Here is a 27,041-nt window from a genome sequence, read left to right as displayed (position 1 = left end):
AAACGAATTGTTTATTGACTTGTACTGTCGGTAAATCACGCGTGAGGGATCCCGTTAACGGGATCCCTCAAGCCCTCTGTAGCCAACATTACGGAACGAAAAACCAGGGAGAATTGTCCAGCGTTATTTTTCGACCGATTTTAATGATTTTGGGCTTGTTGGAATCGTTAGGTCTGGCACCTCGTCATAAAGAAGCCCGATTTTTCGATTTGTTTTGCGATTAAATATTATTAATGTAAATTTTTAAACAATTTGATTTTTTTTCATTTTTTGGAAAATAAGGCTCTTTTATGACAAGGTGCGAATCCTAATGGTTCCAACAAGCCCAAAATCATTAAAATCGGTCGAAAAATAATGCTGGACAATTCTCCCTCGTTTTTCGTTCCGTAATGTTGGCTACAGAGGGCTTGAGGTATCCCGTTAACGGGATCCCTCACGCGTGCTTTACCGACAGTACAAGTCAATAAGCAATTCGTTTAATAAAAGTCAAAAGCGAAGCAAATTGCAAAAACGGGTTTCTTTATGACAAGGTGCCAATTCTAACGAGTCAATCGAGCTTAAAAAAAATCAAATCGGATGAAGAATAACGCTGTACCACGGTCCCGCGTTCTTGAAGTGGAAATAACCAAAAGTTACCTCTCTTCAAGAACGCGGCACAATGGTACAGCGTTATTTTTCAACTAATTTGAGTGATTTTAAGTTCGTTTGACTCGTTAGAACTGGCACATTGTCCTACAAAGGCACGATTGTTCAATTTGCTTCGCATTTGAATTTTATTAAACTAATTATTTATTGACTTGTACTGTTGGTAAAGCACGAGTGAGGGATCCCGTTAAGTTGCGTTTATAAATTCAGGCCAAAGTTTCTTTCTGTTTTATCGCCATATAGAGAATTTGGCTTCAATCTTGTCGGTTTGAATCTTCTTTTCTAAATAGCAAATTACGCTAAAAATATCAATTATTTCGCTTCTAGTGTATAAGAACGTTTTATATTTATTTTTCCAATCTACTTGTATGTGACTCTTTGTTTTATTAAATTGAGGTTTCATTTATTTTTTACTATTAATTAAAAGTACATATTTTCCGATTTTGGTTTTTATTCTTAGAAAGAAAGAGTGGTAAATAGGCAGGTTTATGCTATCAATCTACCGTTAAATTTTTTTTTGGATTAAATTATTATTAAAAGGTGTAATTTGCTTTTTCCAACAGTGTCGATAATTGACTTCCGATTATGCCTCGGTTTAAACCTTACGAGTCGTTTTATATTACTTAAACATACGATTTTTTTATTCGAAAACTCTTATCCTCTTTTCAATTTTAAAATTTTTGATTTATGGACGTTAAAACTTGTATCCAGGGTTTTCTGTTGCTAACTATATGCTTTTATCATTTACATTATTAAATTCCAATCGTATACCCAATAAATTGCTCTATATTCTAGTTCATCAAGAAACGCTCTTAGCGATATATCAATTATACGAAAGTACAAAAAATATATTACTGCTGTAAGAGTAAGGAAATTTGAAAAATAAGCTAACGTATTAATGTATGACTGCGCAATAGGATTATAGTGCGGTAATATAAGAGTCAGTCGTAACTATAATCTGGAAGAGAGTGGACCTGCTAGCTCCAATAAAGTTAATGTAAAAGTACGGAGTCGTTCTCATTCGATACACTCATTTCTTTGAGAGCATTTCAAAGAAATTTGGATTATACTGCGGCCACGGATTGAAATTCATTGGTGGTGCAAACGTTGATGGTGCAGACGTTGATGGTGCAGACGTTGATGGTGCAGACGTTGATGGTGCAGACGTTGATGGTGCAGACGTTGATGGTTCTATTTTCTGTACATCGTTGTGTGTGTCGTGTATGCTACATTTCTGCTCCTGCAATACAAACAAACAAAAATAAATATATAAGCGCCTCATGTTACCAAGGAAAGAATTTAATTATATCATTTGTTCCCATTTGATTAAATATTGCAAAAATGGTGATATTTACTACTTATGCCTAGAATGCAAATATATATTGAATGAAGTGATTTTTAACTAATTTATACGCAAACAATTAATATAGTACCACATGCAATTTGTTACGTTATTCGACACCACATAGGTGTCAATGGCAATACACCGATTTGCAATTGTAACACCCGTAAATTCTATAGCGCATGGATATAATCGTAGTTAAAGATAATTCGGTAAACAGAGAATGTTGTATAAAGGTTAACATACAAGGAAAAATGTAATTTCCTTGATGGCACTAAACTGTTACAGTTACACCGTCTTGTAATATTCAAGAAAGGTACTAAACCATTTTAAATTTCATTAACCGACGGAGCCACACATTTGAATGTTACAATTGAGACATGTTACAATTGACCCTATCTCCCTTATCATAAGATTAAGAAAAATATAATTTACCTGAGGACACTCGCGTGGTAGATGAAAATTGTTTGACCTGAAAAATAAATTTCATATTAGTATTATTGTATTATATTGTGACAGACTAATGTAATTTTAATAATTTTTTTTTGTATACAAATACTTCAATTTGCTCTAAGCTTTTGACTATGTAACTATGGACATGGACTGCTAGTTCCCTATATCTGAAGTTGGATTCTGTAACTTTTAACGTAATCCCTCAAGCTCTCTTTAGCCAACATTACGGAACGAAAAACGAGGGAGAATTTTCCAACGTTATTTTTCAGCCGATTTCAATGTTTTTGGGGTTGTTGGAATCTTTAAGACTCGCATCTTGTTTTAAAAAAGCCGTATTTTCCAAAAAACGAAAAAAAAATTAAAATTGTTTAATAATTCGCATTAATAATATTTAAACGCAAAACAAATCGAAAAATCGGGCATCTTTATGACAAGGTTCCAGACCTAACGATTTCAACAAGCCCAAAAACATTTAAACCAGTTGAGAAATAGAGTCGTAGCATTGTCCCGCGTTTTTGAGGTGGCCGAAAACCAAAACTTTCAAGTACCACAGGCTCTTAGTCTGGAGAATGATAAGTCACCAAAACTGTTGAAAATGGAGATGGTACAAGGTCAAATGCAGGTAAGCAAATGAGATGCTTCATGTACCTACAAATATTTTTTTTCTTTAAAGAATTGAGATTGTTAAATGATAAATTTGCTTTCAGGCTTACACATATAGTGTCATCATTTAGTATTTTACAATCACTGTGCAAATCTATTACCTAGCAAACAGTAATACGTATTTGTCCTTTGATTTAAATACTTTTAATACAGTTGAATTAAAGTGGTATTCTAGTTGTTTGGGACGAAATTTTTTTTTTCATATTTCGACAGTATACCAACATGAGAATATGGTGTATAAATTTTAAACCGGTATTCAAAATATTAACAAAGATATAACATATATTCGAGAGCGCCGCATAATTGAACGCATTAAGTTGCGCGAAAATTGCTAACGGTTATTCCTCACTATTATGACTCATTACCTATATATTTCCTTAAAGTGGCTTATACCATTTGATATATACGAAAGAATATAACCAGATATACCCGTGTTTGACACGTATGAAGAGACCAAAGTCTTGTTGTACACCCCGCGGATGGGCGATTAATGTGAGGATGAAAGTTCTGTTAGCCAAACTTTAAACGCGTTTTTCTCGAAACCACGTTTTCTCGGTCGGCCCGAGGCATAACAGTTTTTCTATTGAACCGATCGGGCTAAAAATTTTACAGGTTGTTCTACACATCTGTAATTCTGGCCAGAAGTAGAATCATTTCTTTTCATCCATTATTTTTCAAGTTACAGCTCAATTTACACTCAAATAAATATAGCTTTCTTTCGAGGTCCACCATTTTGTTATTTTTCAACCAAATTAATTTTTTCTAATTCCGGCTAGAATGACAATCCTGCTGAACCAAAATCCGTTGCATTTTTTTGTTTCCGATTACCCAAACAGGAGACACCTCACGGACCAGCAGCACATATTTGTTTTTTTTCACCTACTTTGAACCCATTTAATTTAAATAAAATATCATAAGAATTAAAGAAAATATATTTTTGTATAATTCAATATAGTATTAATAACATAAAATTTTCAGATTTTTTTGCATTTCATTTAAGTAGTCAAAAAAAATTCCGAAACATATCCTGCAAAACCGGTCGATTTACTAGACTACTACCTTAAAAATCCAATCAGGATCGTTCGCACAGATACTGACTGTTGGAGTTGGATCAAAGATTATGCTTTTCACTCCTGCATTTTGAGACTTGGAACATGCAAATGTGAAAGCATTGAATGATTGGCCAAGTATCAATATGCCAATTTTCAGAAAATCGCCGTCCTTTGCTCAGCCATAATTTAAGGATGAGATTCATTCGATAAAATGATGTAAAATTGAGTTAATAACTGCTGATTGTTTTCCTCTGTTAACCATGCAAGTATTCTAGGCCAGAGACAGTATACTGGTTACTGTTATAGATGAAAAAATGCACGTTTACTCTCAATGGAAAAAAACTCAGTTTAAAAAATAATTGTTTGAACTCCATTTTGCAGCACTAGAAATCCGACGAGTTCCAAACATGTAGAAATTTACTAGACGAGGATCTAAGGGCTCTGGCACAGGAAATGTTATAAGGACGACTCATCGCCAATGTATCTTCCATGCCACCCTTGTCAAGGGTTAGCAGCATATATGTCAAGAGCAAAAATTAAATGCTTTGTAACAGTTAATTAGATTGAATAAAAATATTACTTCATTTGAACAATCTTAAGATATGTAAAATCAAGCCTTAGAATCTCTTTCATCACTTCCCAAAATGATAAATTTGTCATGTAGGATTGTCACTTTTTAAATTATAGGCATACGGTGGATGAAAATAAAATATTTACAGCAGAATATCTAAAAAGCAGAGGCTTCAATGATATTCTCTGCAGTATTTCCTAATACAGAATTTCCAGAGGAAGATAAAAATGACTTTGGTTTGGCACAAGATATGCCAGAACCCAATAGTTATTTTGGGACCTGCTATTCATAGAAATATCAAAAAAGTTGTAAGTTTAAAGTCAAATTCTCAAAAATGTAAGGACTGCTAGTGAGTTTGGGTTGAAATTGATTGAATTATAAGGCTAATAATTAATAAAAATTATGATAAAAGTCTATAGGAGGATATAATCATCAAAAGACCATTTATTTAATATTTCGTATGTTACAGGCATACGTTGAATAAATTTTGGAAACCGAAAGCAGTATATTTAAGAAACAGAGGCATTGGTTATATCAATGTAAAAATTGAAAGAATAATTCTATTTTTTAACTAATATACTTTCAAAACGTTATGAAATCTCACAAAAAATAGACTTCGTCTGTAAAAAAAAGACGGAAAGTACATAAATCGTACAGCGTAAATAATATAGTGAAATAATATTTACAATTAAAAAACTCAATGAAATGCAAATGCTAGGCACGTATATATTTTTATCGTGGCCAAAGTTCCAATTTTGAAGAAAATAGGAACACAAAATAGTTACTTGCAGGGCCCGTTGTATGCAATGGCATAAAATAGCCACATATTGAAATTATGAGAAGCGACGCTTGTACTGTAAGATAGCGACTTATGTATGAACATTACGGGCTCGGGAAGTAACTATTTGCGTTACTATTTTTTTCAAAATTTCAACTATTGCCACGATAAAAATATATACTTACCTAGCATTTGGATTTCACTAATTTTTTTAATTGTAAATTTTATTTCACTATATTATTTATGCTGGATGATTCACGTACTTAAGGTCTTATTTTTACAGGCGAAGTCTGTTTTTTGTGGGATATGACATTTCACCTTTATTATAATTTCTAAATAATTGCACAGAAATAAAATCACTTGGCCTTTTTTACGTTTTTACAGTTATAAAAATTTGTTATGCCATAAAAATTATTGTACCATTATTTGTAATAGAGAGCCTTAGAGATTCATGGTATAGCCTTTACTTTATGAAAATAGCTTTGTACATTATAATACATTTGAATATTTCGATTATATTTAAAATACCATTATAAACTAGTAATTATATATAGTCCCACAAAAGAAACTTGTCTTGCAAAAAAAGGACAGCAAGTACATCAATCGTCTCTAGCATGACTAATACAGTAAACTAACATTTTTAATTATAAAAAATAGTGAAATCCAAATATGAGATGCAAATGAGCCGGCATGTGTTTCTATTCTAGTGTTCTAGATGACATATTTTGCACATTTATGATTACGTATTGAGCTCAATATACAATCATAAATGTGCAAAATACGTCATATAGAATGGACACACATGCCGGTTCATATGCATCTCATATTTGGATTTCACTGTTTTTTATAACAAAAAATTTTAGTTAACTACATTTGTCATGCTAGAGACGATTTATGTACTTGCTGTCCTTTTTTTGCAAGACAAGTTTCTTTTGTGGGACTATATATAATTACTAGTTAATAATGGTTTTTTAAATATAATCGAAATATTCAAATGTATTATAATGTACAAAACTATTTTCATAAAGTAAAGGCTATACCATGAATCTCTAAGGCTCTCTATTACAAATAATGGTACAATAATTTTTATGGCATAACAAATTTTTACAACTGTAAAAATGTAAAAAAGGCCAAGTGATTTTATTTCTGTGCAATTATTTAGAAATTATAATAAAGGTGAAATGTCATATATTTCTTATCTTTAAATTTATTTATTTAGCATAAAAATATAATATCATTAAATCTGATAAGCCTGCACTATTTTTCTGTTGACTTTCCGTCCATGCTTTTGCAATTGTTTTTCTAATCTCATTGTCTCCATCCTGATGCATCTTTTTCATTAAATTCATGGAAGTAAAAATATTTTTTGTCTTACCTTCGCAACTCTCGAATGTTGTCATCTTGTAAAATTCGTTTCTCCACAGATTCCATGTCAATCGAAGGTACATGTACCTCTTTTAAAATTCTATTATAATCGGATCTCAGCAGTGATAAAAATGTTTTTTGAATTCTTATTTCCTCTGCCAATTTTATTTTTTCTTTGGGTATCTGGTCTAAGAAATGATTTTGTAGTTGTTTCAGTTTTTCTAATCTTGTGTTCATGAGCTTATTCGTTGCATCTTTTCGTCCACATTCAGTTACAGGATTCATTTTAGCTAAAAAAAATATTATATTACTTATTGTGAAATAGGGCTAAACCGTCCGGAGTACAACAATCTTTAATTTTTTAAAATAGTATAATTTAACAAACAGTAATAAAACATACCAGTTTTACGATTTTTTGTTGATGATTCGGTTGGAAGGTACAACGTAATAGTGATGGCGATATTTTCCAAAGGTATCAATATTTCGTATCGATACGTATCAAAAATAGAAGTATCGATAGATGTGAAATATGGAAATGCTGTATCACTGAAGTATCACCTACACCCAATAAATTTAATCAAGAGAAATAAAAGAAACCCGCTAGAAAATTCGAATGTGTTAGGATTCGCACGCTGCTACACTGTCGTACTGACTGAAGCGTCTACAGTCTGAGCCACGAATGGATAAACCATTACCTAGAGATGGTAACTCGAGGGGAAATCCCTAACCCCCCACCATGCCTATCAGACTCTCAATACACAGGGTAGACATGGTGGGGGGTTAGGGATTTCCCTCGAGCCAGTAGTACCCACCAATACCTACCAAAGATTCGGGAACAACAGCGCTTACTGAAATGGACCAATTATATCAATTCATTGTGTGGTGGGGACGTTGGGGACCTTCCCACTACTTCCCAGCAAAGATAGTCCAATAGGGAGTAGAAAATATTCCCGCCAAAGCACAATTCATGTGTACGTACGCTGCGGGAAATTTACTCCAATAGAGAATGGGAAATATTCCCGCTAAAATACAATTCGAGTCTACGTACGCTGCGGGAAATGCGAGAAATTGATTCGTTTACTTTTTGGCTAAACACTCTGTAAATTCCATGCTAAACTTCTATACCACACTATAGCACGAAGACGACGATTCAATTTCCTACCGTTCATTTTCATGTTAATGTATTGATAGTTAATATAAATAAAAATTAGGACGGTCAAACTTGCTGTATAAGTTACACGGTAATGAACGACGTTATATATATACTTGCCTTTGATACACAACTGTGTTTATTGATTAAGCTTGAATAAATTAAGTGTGCTATAATGTTCCTTTTCTCATATGCATCAGAAAATATATCTTTATTATATTCATCCATATTGTCAGTAGGCTCAATATCCATATCGTTCTTATTTTTAAGACAAATATTGTATATGAAGCAGCAGGTTATTATAACTTGTGTGATACCATATCTGTATTAAACATGTGTAGATATTATAATATCCTGAATTATCCTTTCAGCATCCCAAACGCTCATTCAATACACATACGTACTTTAGATATATAGTTTAGTATTAAAGTATCTTTGTACATTATTTAAACGCCCGTTATCTCGATATGGTACTAATAAATATTGTAACATCGGATAAATCAAATCACGAACTAAAAGCACATTTTCGGTAAAATATCTGCTAATGCTATTATCATGCAGTAAGACTTTTAAGGTCACTTAAATATCTAACTCTGGCATCATGCATACTTCTACAATAATCAATAAAATCAGAGGAATTTCAAGTTATAATCACAAATGCCTTGTAATATTATGGAATGATAAACCTTTTTATTAATATAACTTTATGGATACTCATTGGGACTACTAGTTTAAATGTGACGTCCGTCAATAGCTCCCACAACTCCAAGCAAACTACTTTGGGCTAAAGATTCTTGCTATATATACATAATTTTATTATAATCTAGCCACTTATATAAAATAATCATTAACATGACCTATTAAAGCATAAGCGAAATGTTAAATGTACATTTTTAAATGATTTGTTTGCAAAGACTAAATATATTAGCCACAGATCTGAAATATAAGTTGATTACTTATTACAGTCTGTTAAATAATTATGTTAGAAATTTATGGAATATCCTTTTTTTTTTTGCAAAACATAATTTGCCATATTGTATAAATTATGCATTACAGATGTAGCTACGCAAATTTTTATCTACTAAGGCAAGCTACGTCCTTTGCTTTCAGCCAGCTTGGGAAGCCTGGATTTTTACTCTCCCCTCTTCACGCTTGCTCCTCTCGATCCAAACGCGCACTCTACCACCCGCAGGAATTCTTCGACCTTCATGCAGCTGGGAGCGTAGTGCAGCGAAAGTAATATTGTTTCCCTCTCGCCAAACTCTCCTCTTATAGGGCTCTATCCAGGAACACTCTTATTTTTTATGTTACATTGTTTGGTTCACGTGTACATACTATACATTCCTATAGGAACGTAATTACATTTTCGATCACGATCGTAAGGGTGAGGTTCATCAAGTCCGGCTTGAGGGCTAGCCGGGCTAATATGGTATACTTTCGGGCTAAAGTAGTATAGTTTCCGTTACATGAGCTGTATGAGTTTAGCCCGTCTAGCCCCAAGCCGGGCTTGGTGAACCTCACTCTAAGGGCTGAAATTTCTCCTATCGACACATAACAAATCGATTATCACTCGTTTACCTATTACAACTGGCTTTTTACTTTCAGAAAACCATTCTTGCGAGGAGGACTTTGCATTTTGTTCGATTGAACAAAAATAAGAAATATTTTTATTTACCCTTCGCAAGCACCAAACGATTGAGCTTATCGTTATTTTACACTATATTGTGGAACGAAAGAATTAAACCTGATTGCTACGCTAACAGTTGATAAAGCTTGTAAGAGGTAGAAAAATACTTCTTGGATCGATTATATACAATGAATTGATGTTAAAAAATATTATTGGAATTTTGTATCAATCAAGAATGCGGGCAATAATTTTATTGTTTAGGAAAGAACAGTTAAGTAACGGTGAACTGCGCATAGTCTGCTTGTAATTTATGCTACCTGATTGCTGTAAACGGATGGACAATACAAAGTACAGGGGGTAAGATAGGCAGGATGAGTTTGGTTATTAAGGGACCGTAATAGTAAAGGTCTGTTGGCTGGCTGGTATTAACCAGGAAGGACAATAGTCATCACGTTACCGCCGCCTGCTCCGCTAGAACATGACCGATTTCCAACTTAATAGGCTTGATATTTTCGGTAAAGTTAGTATAGCCCTAGCGTTTTTCTTGGAAGGCAAATTCTCTTTACCACCGCCTTCCCTGTCAGCAACCGTGAAGCTCGCACCTCCACCTCGGCCTGTAAACTATGTACCTTGTGGAAAGCGCTTGGTCAATATATAGTTACCGGTGCTTGTCCCTCCGCCTGCCTACAAAATTCCCATCAAAAATGCTTACATGTGAGAAAAAGGCGGCAAGTAATTGAAATAATCGTTAACAACAAAAAGGATTGAAATGGAAACAGAAAAATGTTGGCACATAATTGACTTGATCAGTATATCTATTACTTAAAAAATAGAAAAATAAATAGAGTGCAATTACATTTTCGTCAATATAGGTATATTTCAAATTTCATTTAAAAGAAAAAGAGATCAGTGCGAAAATAGCTAATTGCCCGGAGTTTGACTTACTTATAGTTTATGTTCTGTGACGGTTTGGCCCCATTTCACAATAATTAAGTAATATAATATTTTTTTTAGCTAAAATGAATCCTGTAATTGAATGTGGACCAGAATATACAACGAATTTTGCCATGAACACAAGATTAAAATATTTAAAAGAAACACATAATCATTTTTTAGACGAGATACACAAACAAAAAATACAATTGGCAGTGGACATACGACTTTATAAAGAATCTGGATTGCTGCGGGAAACCGATTATAATAGAATTTTTAAAGAGATTCAATTAACTTCGATTGATATGCAGTTGGTGGAAATACGAATATTACAAGATGACAACATTAGAGAGTTGCGAAGGTAAGACAAAAAATATTCTTACTTCCATGAATTTAATGAAAAAGATGCATCAGGATGGAGACAATGAGATTAAAAAAACAATTGCAAAAGCATGGACAGAAAGTCAACAGAAAAATAGTGCTGGCTTATCAGATTTAATGATATTATTTTTACGCTAAATAAATAAATTTAAAGATAAGAAATATATGAAATTTCACCTTTATTATAATTTCTAAATAATTGCACAGAAATAAAATCACTTGGCCTATTTTACGTTTTTACAATTATAAAAATTTGTTATGCCATAAAAATTATTGTACCATTATTTGTAATAGAGAGCCTTAGAGATTCATGGTATAGCCTTACTTTATAAGAATAGTTTTGTATATTAATGGAACGCAATGAACAGCAAAGAACAAAATATGAAAGCAAGAAAAAAGAATACTTAACATTTGATCAGAAACTGACAATAATAGAATTAATAAACGAATTTTCAGCGGTTATAGAAAACAAGAAAACAGATGCTGTAAGCACATCTATGAAAATTAAATCGTGGGATGAAATCAGTACCAAATTTTATAGAATGCATGGACAACACATAAACAGTGAGTCATTGAGAGCTTTTTGGGTAAATACTAAAACGAATACCAGAAAACATTATGCGAAACTGAAGCAAGAGTTATATAAAACAGGTAATTAAAACGTTTAAACAATTATAACATTTTTTTTAGTTTCTTTATAGCAATTCTTTCAGGTGGTGGTAGAAATCAAGTGAAGTCAAACATACTATATGAGAAAGCATATGAAATAATAAAAAAATCAGTAGATGGTTTATATAACCCATTTGACTCGGATACTAGTTTTTCTTCTTCATTTAATACTCCGGATGAAAATTATTTTGAAGAAGAGGCTGATGATCTAGATGATGCGGATAATGCAGTTTTTCAAGTAAGATAAAACTTATTATTTCATAGTATAAATTAGTACAATGTAAGTTTAAAGAGGAGAGTTTGGCGAGAGGGAAACAATATTACTTTCGCTGCACTACGCTCCCAGCTGCATGAAGGTCGAAGAATTCCTGCGGGTGGTAGAGTGCGCGTTGGGATTGAGAGGAGCAAGCGTGAAGAGTGGAGAGTATAAATCCAGGCTTCCCAAGCTGGCTGAGAGCAAAGGGCGTAGCTTGCCTTAGTAGATAAAAATTTGCGTAGCTACATCTGTAATGCATAATTTATATAATATGGCAAATTATGTTTTGCAACAAAAAAAAAGGATATTCCATAAATTTCTAACATAATTATTTAACAGACTGTAATAAGTAATCAACTTATATTTCAGATCTGTGGCTAATATATTTAGTCTTTGCAAACAAATCATTTAGAAATCTACATTTAATATTTCGCTTATGCTTTAATAGGTCATGTTAATGATTATTTTATATAAATGGCTAGATTATAATAAAATTATGTATATATAGCAAGAATCTTTAGCCCAAAGTAGTTTGCTTGGAGTTGTGGGAGCTATTGACGGACGTCACATTTAAACTAGTAGTCCCAATAAGTATCCATAAAGTTATATTAATAAAAAGGTTTATCATTCCATAATATTACAAGGCTTTTGTGATTATAACTTGAAATTCCTCTGATTTTATTGATTATTGTAGAAGTATGCATGATGCCAGAGTTAGATATTTAAGTGACCTTAAAGGTCTTACTGCATGATAATAGCATTGGCAAATATTTTACCGAAAATGTGTATTTAGTTCGTGATTTGATTTATCCGATGTTACAATATTTATTAGTACCATATCGAGATAACGGGCGTTTAAATAATGTACAAAGACACTTTAATACTAAACTATATATCTAAAGTACGTATGTGTATTGAATGGGCGTTTGAGATGCTGAAAGGATAATTCAGGATATTATAATATCTACACATGTTTAATACAGATATGGTATCACACAAGTTATAATAACCTGCTGCTTCATATACAATATTTGTCTTAAAAATAAGAACGATATGGATATTGAGCCTACTGACAATATGGATGAATATAATAAAGATATATTTTCTGATGCATATGAGAAAAGGAACATTATAGAACACTTAATTTATTCAAGCTTAATCAATAAACACAGTTGTGTATCAAAGGCAAGTATATATATAACGTCGTGCATTACCGTGTAACTTATACAGCAAGTTTGACCGTCCTAATTTTTATTTATATTAACTATCAATACATTAACATGAAAATGAACGGTAGGAAATTGAATCGTCGTCTTCGTGCTATAGTGTGGTATAGAAGTTTAGCATGGAATTTACAGAGTGTTTAGCCAAAAAGTAAACGAATCAATTTCTCGCATTTCCCGCAGCGTACGTAGACTCGAATTGTATTTTAGCGGGAATATTTCCCATTCTCTATTGGAGTAAATTTCCCGCAGCGTACGTACACATGAATTGTGCTTTGGCGGGAATATTTTCTACTCCCTATTGGACTATCTTTGCTGGGAAGTAGTGGGAAGGCCCCCAACGTCCCCACCACACAATGAATTGATATAATTGGTCCATTTCAGTAAGCGCTGTTGTTCCCGAATCTTTGGTAGGTACTGGTGGGTACTACTGGTTCGAGGGAAATCCCTAACCCCCCACCATGTCTACCCTGGGTATTGAGAATCTGATAGGCATGGTGGGGGGTTAGGGATTTCCCCTCGAGTTTCCATCTCTGGGTAATGGTTTATCCATTCGTGGCTCAGACTGCAGACGCTTCAGTCAGTACGACAGTGTAGCAGCGTGCGAATCCTAACACATTCGAATTTTCTAGCAGGTTTCTTTTATTTCTCTTGATTAAATTTATTGGGTGTAGGTGATACTTCAGTCATACAGCATTTCGATATTTCACATCTATCGATACTTCTATTTTTGATACGTATCGATACGAAATATTGATACCTTTGGAAAATATCGCCATCACTATTACGTTGTACCTTCCAACCGAATCATCAACAAAAAATCGTAAAACTGGTATGTTTTATTACTGTTTGTTAAATTATACTATTTTAAAAAATTAAAGATTGTTGTACTCCGTGACGGTTTGGCCCTATTTCACAATAAGTAATATAATATTTTTTTTAGCTAAAATGAATCCTGTAACTGAAACTGGACGAAAAGATGCAACAAATAAGCTCATGAACACAAGATTAGAAAAACTAAAACAACGACAAAATCTTTTCTTAGACGAGATACACAAAGATAAAATAAAATTTGCAGTGGATATAAGACTTTATAAAGAATCTGGAGCACTGCGGGAATCCGATTACAATAGAATTTTAAAACAGATACAATTAACTTCGATTGACATGGAATATGTGGAGAAACGAATTTTTCAAGATGACAACATTAGAGAGTTGCAAAGGAGGTAAGACAAAAAATATTTTTACTTCCATGAATTTAATGCAAAAGATGCATCAGGATGGAGACAATGAGATTAGCGAAAAACAATTGCAAAAGCATGGACGGAAAGTCAACAGAAAAATAGTGCAGGCTTATCAGATTTAATGATATTATATTTTTATGCTAAATAAATAAATTTAAAGATAAGAAATATATGACATTTCACCTTTATTATAATTTCTAAATAATTGCACAGAAATAAAATCACTTGGCCTTTTTTACGTTTTTACAGTTATAAAAATTTGTTATGCCATAAAAATTATTGTAACATTATTTGTAATAGAGAGCCTTAGAGATTCATGGTATAGCCTTTACTTTATGAAAATAGTTTTGTACATTATAATACATTTGAATATTTCGATTATATTTAAAATACCATTATTAACTAGTAATTATATATAGTCCCACAAAAGAAACTTGTCTTGCAAAAAAAGGACAGCAAGTAAATAAATCGTCACTAGCATGACAAATGTAGTAAACTAAAATTTTTTAATATAAAAAACAGTGAAATCCAAATATGAGATGCATATGAGACGGCATGTGTGTCTATTCTATATGGCGTATTTTGCACATCTATGATTGTATATTGAGCTCAATACGTAATCATAAATGTGCAAAATATGTCATCTAGAACACTAGAATAGAGACACATGCCGGCTCATATGCATCTCATATTTGGATTTCACTGTTTTTTATAATTAAAAATGTAAGTTTACTGTATTAGTCATGCTAGAGACGATTGATGTACTTGCCGTCCTTTATTAAAAGAAAAGCTTCTTTTTGTGGGACTATATATAATTACTATAGTTAATAATGGTATTTTAAATATAACCGACAGATTTAAATATATTATAGTAGGAAAACTGTTTTAATAAAGTAAAGACTATACCATGAATCTCTAAGGCTCTCTATTACTAATAATGATACAATAATTTTTATGGCATGATAAATTTATAAAACTGCAAAAACGTGATAAAGACCAAATGATTTTATTTCTGTGCGATTATTTAGAAATTATAATAAAGGTGGAATGTCATATCCCATAAAAAACAGACTTCGCCTGTAAAAATAAGACCTTAAGTACATGAATCATCCAGCGTAAATAATATAGTGAAATAAAATTTACAATTAAAGAAATTAGTGAAATCCAAATGCTAAGTGAGTATATATTTTTATAGTGGCAAAAGTTGAAATTTTGAAAAAGATAGTAACACAAATAGTTACTTCCCGAGCCCGTAATGTTCATACATAAGTCGCTATCTTACAGTACAAGCGTTGCTTCTCATAATTTCAAAATGTGGCTATTTTATGCCATTGCATGCAACGGGCCCTGCAAGTAACTATTTTGTGTTCCTATTTTGTTCAATATTGGAACTTTGGCCACGATAAAAATATATACGTGCCTAGCATTTGCATTTCATTGATTTTTTTAATTGTAAATATTTTTCACTATATTATTTACGCTGTACAATTTATGTACTTTTCGTCTTTTCTTTTACAGACGCAGTCTATTATTTTTGAGATTTCATAACGTTTTGAAAGTATATTAGTTAAAAAATAGAATTATTCTTTCAATTTTTACATTGATATAACCAGTGCCTCTGTTTCTTAAATATACTGCTTTCGATTTCCAAAATTTATTCAACGTATGCCTGTAACATACGAAATATTAAATAAATGGTCTTTTGATGATTATATCCTCCTATAGACTTTTATCATAATATTTATTAATTATTAGCCTTATAATTCAATCAATTTCAACCCAAACTCACTAGCAGTCCTTATATTTTTGAGAATTTGACTTTAAACTTACAACTTTTTTGATATTTCTATGAATAGCAGGTCCCAAAATAACTATTGTGTTCTGTGATATCTTGTGCCAAACCAAAGTCATTTTTATCTTCCTCTGGCAATTCTGTATTAGGAAATACTACAGAGAATATCATTGAAGCCTCTGTTTTTTAGATATTCTGCTGTCAATTTTTTATTTTAATCCACTGTATGCCTATAATTTAAAAATTGACAATCCTACATGACAAATTCATCATTTTGGGAAGTGATGAAAGAGACTCAAAGGCTTGATTTTACATATCTTAAGATTGTTCAAATGAAGTAATATTTTTATTCAATCTAATTAACTGTTACAAAGCATTTAATTTTTGCTCTTGACATATATGCTGCTAACCCATGACAAGGGTGGCATGGAAGATACATTGGCGATGAGTCGTCCTTATAACATTTCCTGTGCCAGAGCCCTTAGATCCTCGTCTAGTAAATTTCTACATATTTGGAACTCGTCGGATTTCTAGTGCTGCAAAATGGAGTCCAAACAATTAATTTTTGAACTGAGTTTCTTTCCATTGAGAATAAACGTGCATTTTTTCATCTATAACAGTAACTAGTATACTGTCTCTGGCCTAGAATACTTGCATGGTTAACAGAGGAAAACAATCAGCAGTTATTAACTCAATTTTACATAATTTCATCGAATGAATCTCATCCTTAAATTATGGTTGAGCAAAGGACGACGATTTACTGAAAATTGGCATATTGTTACTTTGCCAATCATTCAATGCTTTCATATTTGCCTGCTCCAAGTCTCAAAATGCAGGAGTGAAAAGCATAATCTTTGATCCAACTCCAACAGTCAGTATGTGTGCGAACCATCCTGATTGGATTTTTAAGGTAGTAGTCTAGTAAATCGACCGGTTTTGCAGGATATTTTTCGGAATTTTTTTTTACTTCCTGAATGAAATGCAAAAAAATCTGAAAATTTTATATATTATTAATACTATATTGAAATATACAAAAATATATTTTTTTTAATTCTTATGATATTTTATTTAAATTATATGGGTTCAAAGTAGGTGAAAAAAAACAAATATGTACTGCTGGCCCGTGAGGTGTCTCCAGTTTGGGTAATCGGAAACAAAAAAATGCAACGGATTATGGTTCAGCAGGATTGTCATTCTGGCTGGAATTAGAAAAAATTAATTTGGTTGAAAAATAACAAAATGGTGGACTTCGAGAGAAAGGTATATTTATTTGAGTGTAAATTGAGCTGTAACTTGAAAAATAATGGATGAAAAAAAATGATTCTACTTCTGGCCAGAATTACAGATGTGTATAACAAACTGTAAAAATTTTAGCCCGATCGGTTCAATAGAAAAACTGTTATGCCTCGGGCCGACCGAGAAAACGTGGTTTCGAGAAAAATGTGTTTAAAGTTTGGCTAACAGAACTTTCATCCTCACATTAATCGTCCATCCGCGGTGTGTACAACAAGACTTTGGTCTCTTCATACGTGTCAAACACGGGTATATCTGGTTATATTCTTTCGTATATATCAAATGGTATAAGACACTCCAAGGAAATATAAAGGTAATGAGTCATAATAGTGAGGAATAACCGTTAGCAATAACCGTTAGCAATGTTCGCGCAACTTAATGCGTTCAATTATGTGGCGCTCTCGAATATATGTTATATCTTTGTTAATATTTTGAATATCGGTTTAAAATTTATACACCATATTCTCATGTTGGTATACTATCGAAATATGAAAAAAAAATTTTCGACCCAAACAACTAGAATACCACTTTAATTCAACTGTATTAAAAGTATTTAAATCAAAGGACAAGTACGTATTACTGTTTGCTATATAATAGACTTGCACAGTGACTGTAAAATACTAAATGATGACACTATATGTGTAAGCCTGAAAGCAAATTTATCATTTAACAATCTCAATTCTTTAAAGAAAAAAAATATTTGTAGGTACATGAATCATCTCATTTGCTTACCTGCATTTGACCTTGTACCATCTCCATTTTCAACAGTTTTGGTGACTTATCATTCTCCAGACTAAGAGCCTGTGGTACTTGAAAGTTTTGGTTTTCGGCCACCTCAAAAACGCGGGACAATGCTACGACTCTATTTCTCAACTGGTTTAAATGTTTTTGGGCTTGTTGAAATCGTTAGGTCTGGAACCTTGTCATAAAGATGCCCGATTTTTCGATTTGTTTTGCGTTTAAATATTATTAATGCGAATTATTAAACAATTTTAATTTTTTTTTCGTTTTTTGGAAAATACGGCTTTTTTAAAACAAGATGCGAGTCCTAAAGATTCCAACAACCCCAAAAACATTGAAATCGGCTGAAAAATAACGCTGGAAAATTCTCCCTCGTTTTTCGTTCCGTAATGTTGGCTAAAGAGAACTTGAGGGATCCCGTTAAAAATTACAGAATCCCACTACAGATATAGGGAACGAGCAGTCCATGTCCATAGTTACATAGTCAAAAGCTTAGAGCAAATTGAAGTATTTGTATACAAAAAAAAAATTATTAAAATTACATTAGTCTGTCACAATATAATACAATAATACTAATATGAAATTTATTTTTCAGGTTAAACAATTTTCATCTACCACGCGAGTGTCCTCAGGTAAATTATATTTTTCTTAATCTTATGATAAGGGAGATAGGGTCAATTGTAACATGTCTCAATTGTAACATTCAAATGTGTGGCTCCGTCGGTTAATGAAATTTAAAATGGTTTAGTACCTTTCTTGAATATTACAAGACGGTGTAATTGTAACAGTTTAGTGCCATCAAGGAAATTACATTTTTCCTTGTATGTTAACCTTTGTACAACATTCTCTGTTTACCGAATTATCTTTAACTACGATTATATCCATGCGCTATGGGATTTACGGGTGTTACAATTGCAAATCGCTGTATTGCCATTGACACCTATGTGGTGTCGAATAACGTAACAAATTGCATGTGGTACTATATTAATTGTTTGCGTATAAATTAGTTAAAAATCACTTCATTCAAAATATATTTGCATTCTAGGCATAAGTAGTAAATATCACCATTTTTGCAATATTTAATCAAATGGGAACAAATGATATAATTAAATTCTTTCCTTGGTAACATGAGGCGCTTATATATTTATTTTTGTTTGTTTGTATTGCAGGAGCAGAAATGTAGCACACACGACACACACAACGATGTACAGAAAATAGAACCATCAACGTCTGCACCATCAACGTCTGCACCATCAACGTTTGCACCATCAACGTTTGCACCATCAACGTTTGCACCACCAATGAATTTCAATCCGTGGCCGCAGTATAATCCAAATTTCTTTGAAATGCTCTCAAAGAAATGAGTGTATCGAATGAGAACGACTCCGTACTTTTACATTAACTTTATTGGAGCTAGCAGGTCCACTCTCTTCCAGGTTATAGTTACGACTGACTCTTATATTATCGCACTATAATCCTATTGCGCAGTCATACATTAATACGTTAGCTTATTTTTCAAATTTCCTTACTCTTACAGCAGTAATATATTTTTTGTACTTTCGTATAATTGATATATCGCTAAGAGCGTTTCTTGATGAACTAGAATATAGAGCAATTTATTGGGTATACGATTGGAATTTAATAATGTAAATGATAAAAGCATATAGTTAGCAACAGAAAACCCTGGATACAAGTTTTAACGTCCATAAATCAAAAATTTTAAAATTGAAAAGAGGATAAGAGTTTTCGAATAAAAAAATCGTATGTTTAAGTAATATAAAACGACTCGTAAGGTTTAAACCGAGGCATAATCGGAAGTCAATTATCGACACTGTTGGAAAAAGCAAATTACACCTTTTAATAATAATTTAATCCAAAAAAAAATTTAACGGTAGATTGATAGCATAAACCTGCCTATTTACCACTCTTTCTTTCTAAGAATAAAAACCAAAATCGGAAAATATGTACTTTTAATTAATAGTAAAAAATAAATGAAACCTCAATTTAATAAAACAAAGAGTCACATACAAGTAGATTGGAAAAATAAATATAAAACGTTCTTATACACTAGAAGCGAAATAATTGATATTTTTAGCGTAATTTGCTATTTAGAAAAGAAGATTCAAACCGACAAGATTGAAGCCAAATTCTCTATATGGCGATAAAACAGAAAGAAACTTTGGCCTGAATTTATAAACGCAACTTAACGGGATCCCTCACGCGTGCTTTACCGACAGTACAAGTCAAAATACATTTCGTTTAATAAAAGTTAAATGCGAAGCAAATTGCAAAAACGGGCTTCTTTATGACAAGGTGCCAATTCTAACGAGTCAATCGAGCTTAAAAGAACTCAAACCGGATGAAGAATAACGCTGTACCATTGTCCCGCGTTCTTGAAGTGGAAATAACCAAAAGTAACCTCTCTTCAAGAACGCGGCACAATGGTACAGCGTTATTTTTCAACTAATTTGAGTATTTTTAAGTTCGTTTGACTCGATAGGACTGGCACACTCTCTTACAAACGCCCGATTGTTCAATTCAATCCGCATTTGAATTTTATTAAACTAATTGTTTATTGACTTGTACTGTCGGTAAAGCACGCGTGAGGGATCCCGTTAAAGGGCGCACATACACCGCGTAACAAATACTGCTTTGTTTTTGTTTTGAATCTGCTGTCAGAGCCTGTACTGCAGACCCTGTCGCAAATCTGTTATAAATCTGCGCCTAGGTTATGTTTACAGATTCCGTTTTGTTTTTGGCGCCATTCTGCTAGAAAGCTAGTATGTGCCGGTTCTGACGGCAAATACCAAGTCAAATGTTTCTATATGGTACGGCTCTATTTCTCAACCGATTTCAATGTTTTTGGGCTTGTTGGAATCGTTTGATCTAGCACCTCGTCATTAAGAAGCCCAATTTTTCTATTTGTTTTGCGTTTAAATATTATTAATGCGAATTTTTAAACAATTTTATTTTTTTTACGTATTTTGGAAAATACGGCTTTATTTATGATAAAGGGCGAGTCCTAACGATTCCAACAAGCCGAAAAACATTGAAATCGGTTGAAAAATAGCGCTGGACAATTCTCCCTCGTTTTTCGTTCCGTAATGTTGGCTACAGAAGGCTTGAGGGCAGCGTTGCCAAGTGTAGTATAATTATACTACCGTAGTATAATTTTCCTATAGCGTAGTATATTTCGTGTTGGCGACTTCCCGAACACGAAATTCTTCCATTATTTATTTTGCATGCAGCATCGTCATTTCTTGACAGATTTGCATTTTTGTGGACTTTTTGGAAACGTATGAACATTATCTAGTAAAGTACGTTGGGGGATTTTGCGATTTAAATGTTGTTTCTCAATAATGTTAATATATTTATTTAAACAAAAAATTTTTTTCATTTTTTTTTAATTTTCCTAACGTAACTTAGTAGATAAGCTTCTGGCATTTCCAAAAACCTGTAATAACTTTACAATCCGTCAACAAATGACGACGCTGCATGCGAAATAGTTTTCGCCCTGTAATGTTGGTATATGGATTCCCGTTAAGGTGTGGTGTGCTCTTGGCACTTCTACAAGATTCCCAAAGATCAGAAAATTAATTCGAATCATTTACTAATCGGAAGGGATCTTGTAGAAGTGAGCCCCCCCACCACGACAAGGTGGCACACCGTCGGGGAGGGAGGCGGCGCCGCCTCACCTGAAACAAAAAGAAAACAAAAATATACTTGAAAAAACGAGTATTTAACCCGAAATGTGGAAGGATTTTCAAAGAAAATATTTCCACATTTCAGATTCTAATTAGGAATTTCAAAGACAGACAAAGATATAAATTAATAAAGCATGCTAAAAAAAGTGAATGAATAGAGAAACTAACTAAATTGTTACTTCTTTCCAGCGGTTAGTTGAGAAGCTTCCTCCTCTCGAGCGTGAATGTTAATTCACACAAAGGTCAACCAGATCTTGACTGATACTCTCCTCAGTGACTAATTACCCTTACATTCTTTGTCCCTTGGTGTGGATCCGAGTTGTCACACGAAGAACTACTACGTCGAGGAAACGATTTACACATCAATAAAGATGGACCCCTATTAGGTGAACTTAATGAGCCAACGTCGAGAGTCCACAAGGACAAAGTAAGTAAGGGTTGATAGTCGCTGAAGGAGGATCAGCCCGAGCCAGTTGACACTCGAGAGTCCACTTCTCAATAAACACCTGTACTTGAATTAACAATGAATGAAAATAATAAGATTAAATTTATCTATCCTTGAAATTATTTAAATAAATGTGGACTTAAGTAAACGGACTGGTAATTAAGCCCTACTCGTTGACAGCCTTGTCCTACAAGAGTCCTTCCTAAAACATAAAATAAATTAAACAAGTATGAGAAATAAAAAAATAAATTATTTGCCAGTACGTCCTCTCCCGATGATGTCCCGATTCCAAGTGAGGGTTAGACTTGGTCCAACCCAGGATGGCAATGGCGCATGATTAGTGTTGGATTTATGTCGATATTGGGAAAATGCGGTCACTATCCATGGCTCTCTCCCGCTCCAACTGAAACAGAAAGAAAACAAAAATAAAATTGAAAAAACGAGTATTCAACCCGAAATGTGGAAGGATTTTCAAGGAAAATATTTCCACATTTCAGATTCTAATTGGGAATTTCAAGGACAGACAAAGATATAAATTAATGAAGCATGCTACAAAAAGTGAATGAACAGAGAAGCTAACGAAATTGTTACATCTTTCCAGCGGTTAGTTGAGAAGCTTCCTCCTCTCGAGCGTGAATGTTAATTCACACAAAGGTCGACCAGATCACGGCTGATACTCTCCTCAGTGACTAATAACCCTTACTTTCTTTGTCCCTTGGTGTGGATCCGAGTTGTCACACGAAGAACTACTACGTCGAGGAAACGATTTACACATCAATAAAGATGGACCCCTATTAGGTGAACTTAATGAGCCAACATCGAGAGTCCACAAGGACAAAGTAAGTAAGAGTTGATAGTCACTGAAGGAGGATCAGCCCGAGCCAGTTGACACTCGAGAGTCCACTTCTCAATAAACACCTGTACTTGAATTAACAATGAATGAAAGTAATAAAAGTAAATTTGCCTATCCTTGAAATTATATAAATAAATGTGGACTTAAGTAAACGGAGAGTGTTTACTTCCTACTCCTTGGTAGCCTTGTCCTATAAGCGTCCTTCCTAAAACATAAAATAAATTAAACAAGTATGAGAAATAAGAAAAGAATGTATTTGCCTGTACGTCTTCCTCCAACGACGGCTCGATTCCGAATGATGGTTTGACTCACTCCAACCCAGGATGGCAATGGCGCATGATTGGTGTCGATTCGTTATAGGGTTTATATCGTTATTGGATACGGGGTCACTATCCATGGTCCTCTAGCGCTCGACCTGAAACAAACAAAAAAATTAGAATAAATTTGGAAAAAAACGAGAATTCAACCCGAAATGTGGAAGTATTTTCAAGGAAAATATTCCCACATTTCAGATTCTAATTAGGAATTTCAAAGACAGACAAAGATATAAATTAATAAAGCATGCTACAAAAAGTGAATGAAAACAGAAGCTAACGAAATTGTTACTTCTTTCCAGCGGTTAATTGAAAAGCTTCCTCCTCTCGAGCGTGAATGTTAATTCACACAAAGGTCAACCAGATCATGACTGATACTCTCCTCAGTGACTAATTACCCTTACTTTCTTTGTCCCTTGGTGTGGATCCGAGTTGTCACACGAAGAACTACTACGTCGAGGAAACGATTTACACATCAATAAAGATGGACCCCTATTAGGTGAACTTAATGAGCCAACGTCGAGAGTCCACAAGGACAAAGTAAGTAAGGGTTGATAGTCGCTGAAGGAGGATCAGCCCGAGCCAGTTGACACTCGAGAGTCCACTTCTCAATAAACACCTGTACTTGAATTAACAATGAATGAAAATAATACGATTAAATTTATCTATCCTTGAAATTATTTAAATAAATGTGGACTTAAGTAAACGGACTGGTAATTAAGCCCTACTCGTTGACAGCCTTGTCCTACAAGAGTCCTTCCTAAAACATAAAATAAATTAAACAAGTATGAGAAATAAAAAAATAAATTATTTGCCAGTACGTCCTCTCCCGATGATGTCCCGATTCCAAGTGAGGGTTTGACTTGGTCCAACCCAGGATGGCAATGGCGCATGATTAGTGTTGGATTTATGTCGATATTGGGAAAATGCGGTCACTATCCATGGCTCTCTCCCGCTCCAACTGAAACAGAAAGAAAACAAAAATAAAATTGAAAAAACGAGTATTCAACCCGAAATGTGGAAGGATTTTCAAGGAAAATATTTCCACATTTCAGATTCTAATTGGGAATTTCAAGGACAGACAAAGATATAAATTAATGAAGCATGCTACAAAAAGTGAATGAACAGAGAAGCTAACGAAATTGTTACATCTTTCCAGCGGTTAGTTGAGAAGCTTCCTCCTCTCGAGCGTGAATGTTAATTCACACAAAGGTCGACCAGATCACGGCTGATACTCTCCTCAGTGACTAATAACCCTTACTTTCTTTGTCCCTTGGTGTGGATCCGAGTTGTCACACGAAGAACTACTACGTCGAGGAAACGATTTACACATCAATAAAGATGGACCCCTATTAGGTGAACTTAATGAGCCAACATCGAGAGTCCACAAGGACAAAGTAAGTAAGAGTTGATAGTCACTGAAGGAGGATCAGCCCGAGCCAGTTGACACTCGAGAGTCCACTTCTCAATAAACACCTGTACTTGAATTAACAATGAATGAAAATAATAAGATTAAATTTATCTATCCTTGAAATTATTTAAATAAATGTGGACTTAAGTAAACGGAGAGTGTTTACTTCCTACTCCTTGGTAGCCTTGTCCTATAAGCGTCCTTCCTAAAACATAAAATAAATTAAACAAGTATGAGAAATAAGAAAAGAATGTATTTGCCTGTACGTCTTCCTCCAACGACGGCTCGATTCCGAATGATGGTTTGACTCACTCCAACCCAGGATGGTAATGGCGCATGATTGGTGTCGATTCGTTATAGGGTTTATGTCGTTATTGGATACGGGGTCACTATCCATGGTCCTCTAGCGCTCGACCTGAAACAAACAAAAAAATTAGAATAAATTTGGAAATAAACGAGAATTCAACCCGAAATGTGGAAGGATTTTCAAGGAAAATATTCCCACATTTCAGATTCTAATTAGGAATTTCAAAGACAGACAAAGATATAAATTAATAAAGCATGCTACAAAAAGTGAATGAAAACAGAAGCTAACGAAATTGTTACTTCTTTCCAGCGGTTAATTGAAAAGCTTCCTCCTCTCGAGCGTGAATGTTAATTCACACAAAGGTCAACCAGATCATGACTGATACTCTCCTCAGTGACTAATTACCCTTACTTTCTTTGTCCCTTGGTGTGGATCCGAGTTGTCACACGAAGAACTACTACGTCGAGGAAACGATTTACACATCAATAAAGATGGACCCCTATTAGGTGAACTTATTGAGCCAACGTCGAGAGTCCACAAGGACAAAGTAAGTAAGGGTTGATAGTCGCTGAAGGAGGATCAGCCCGAGCCAGTTGACACTCGAGAGTCTACTTCTCAATAAACACCTGTACTTGAATTAACAATGAATGAAAATAATAAGATTAAATTTATCTATCCTTGAAATTATTTGAATAAATGTGGACTTAAGTAAACGGACAGGTAATTAAGCCTTACTCGTTGACAGCCTTGCCCTATACTTGTCCCTCTTAAAACTTAAAAAAATTAAGCAAGTATGAAAAGTAGAAAAATAATTAGGATATTTGTCAGTACGTCCTCCTCTGATGACGGTTTGACTCCAAATAATGGTTTGTCTTTCTCCAACTGATGGAGAAAAGGGTACAGGGTTGGTATGAATTCCATATCGAATATATATCGATACTGGACTGTTTTGCCACTAGGAATAGTCCGCTTCCACTCCACCTGAAAATAAGAAATGTTAATAAAATTTGAAAAAACGAGTATTTAACCTGAAATATGGAAGGTTTTTCAAACAAAATATTTCCATATTTCATTTTATAATTTGGAATTTCAAGAACTGGCAAAAATGGTATTTAATACGAAAATTCTACCAAAAACATACGATTTAAAAAAAAAAGGGAAAATGGTATTTGATTCTAGTTATTAATTGAGATGCATCTTTCTCTCGAGAGAGTGAACGTTAATTCAATTAAGATGTGCCTTTATTAGTTGAACTGGACGTGTGGGAAGATAGAATCTCCGTGGAAAATGAAGTTGAGGTGATTCCCTTTATTTTAAAAGGAATTAAGAAACCTGAAAATGATACCCTACCTAATACCGAAAACTATAATGACTATCTAATTCACAAAGCTAAAGAGCCTACATATAACGCCAATCTAAACCTAATGAAAAACAGAAAATAAGCGCAAAATAGAAATAGACGATACGGAGGATCTGAAAAACATTAAAAACAAAACAAGAAATGATTTTAACCGAAGAATGGCCAACTGTAACCTACTGATAGGTTTTTGGTCATTCTTTAGTTAATAAAAAAAATTTCCACGGTTTTACCCGTGGGACTCACTCATTCAGCGAATTCCCAGCCATAATTCATACATATTCTGCGATAATACCGAAGATGGGAATGGTGATGTTGATGGCGATGATAATGGCGTTTATGATGACGATGGAGATGAGGACGCTGACGTTATGCACTCGCGAAAAAATGATTTTTAAACGGCACTGCGCGAATTCTTTTTAAGGTACACTTCTCGCGACAACCGCACTACGCGACGAGCAGCTCACGACTG

This window comes from Prorops nasuta, unplaced genomic scaffold, assembly GCF_024137725.1.
Source record: "Prorops nasuta isolate Cenicafe-Biocafe unplaced genomic scaffold, Cenicafe_Pnas_1.2 PNAS00010, whole genome shotgun sequence".
Classification (NCBI taxonomy): domain Eukaryota; kingdom Metazoa; phylum Arthropoda; class Insecta; order Hymenoptera; family Bethylidae; genus Prorops; species Prorops nasuta.
The sequence above is the reverse complement of the archived record's forward strand: the minus strand, read 5'-3'. Positions refer to the sequence as shown.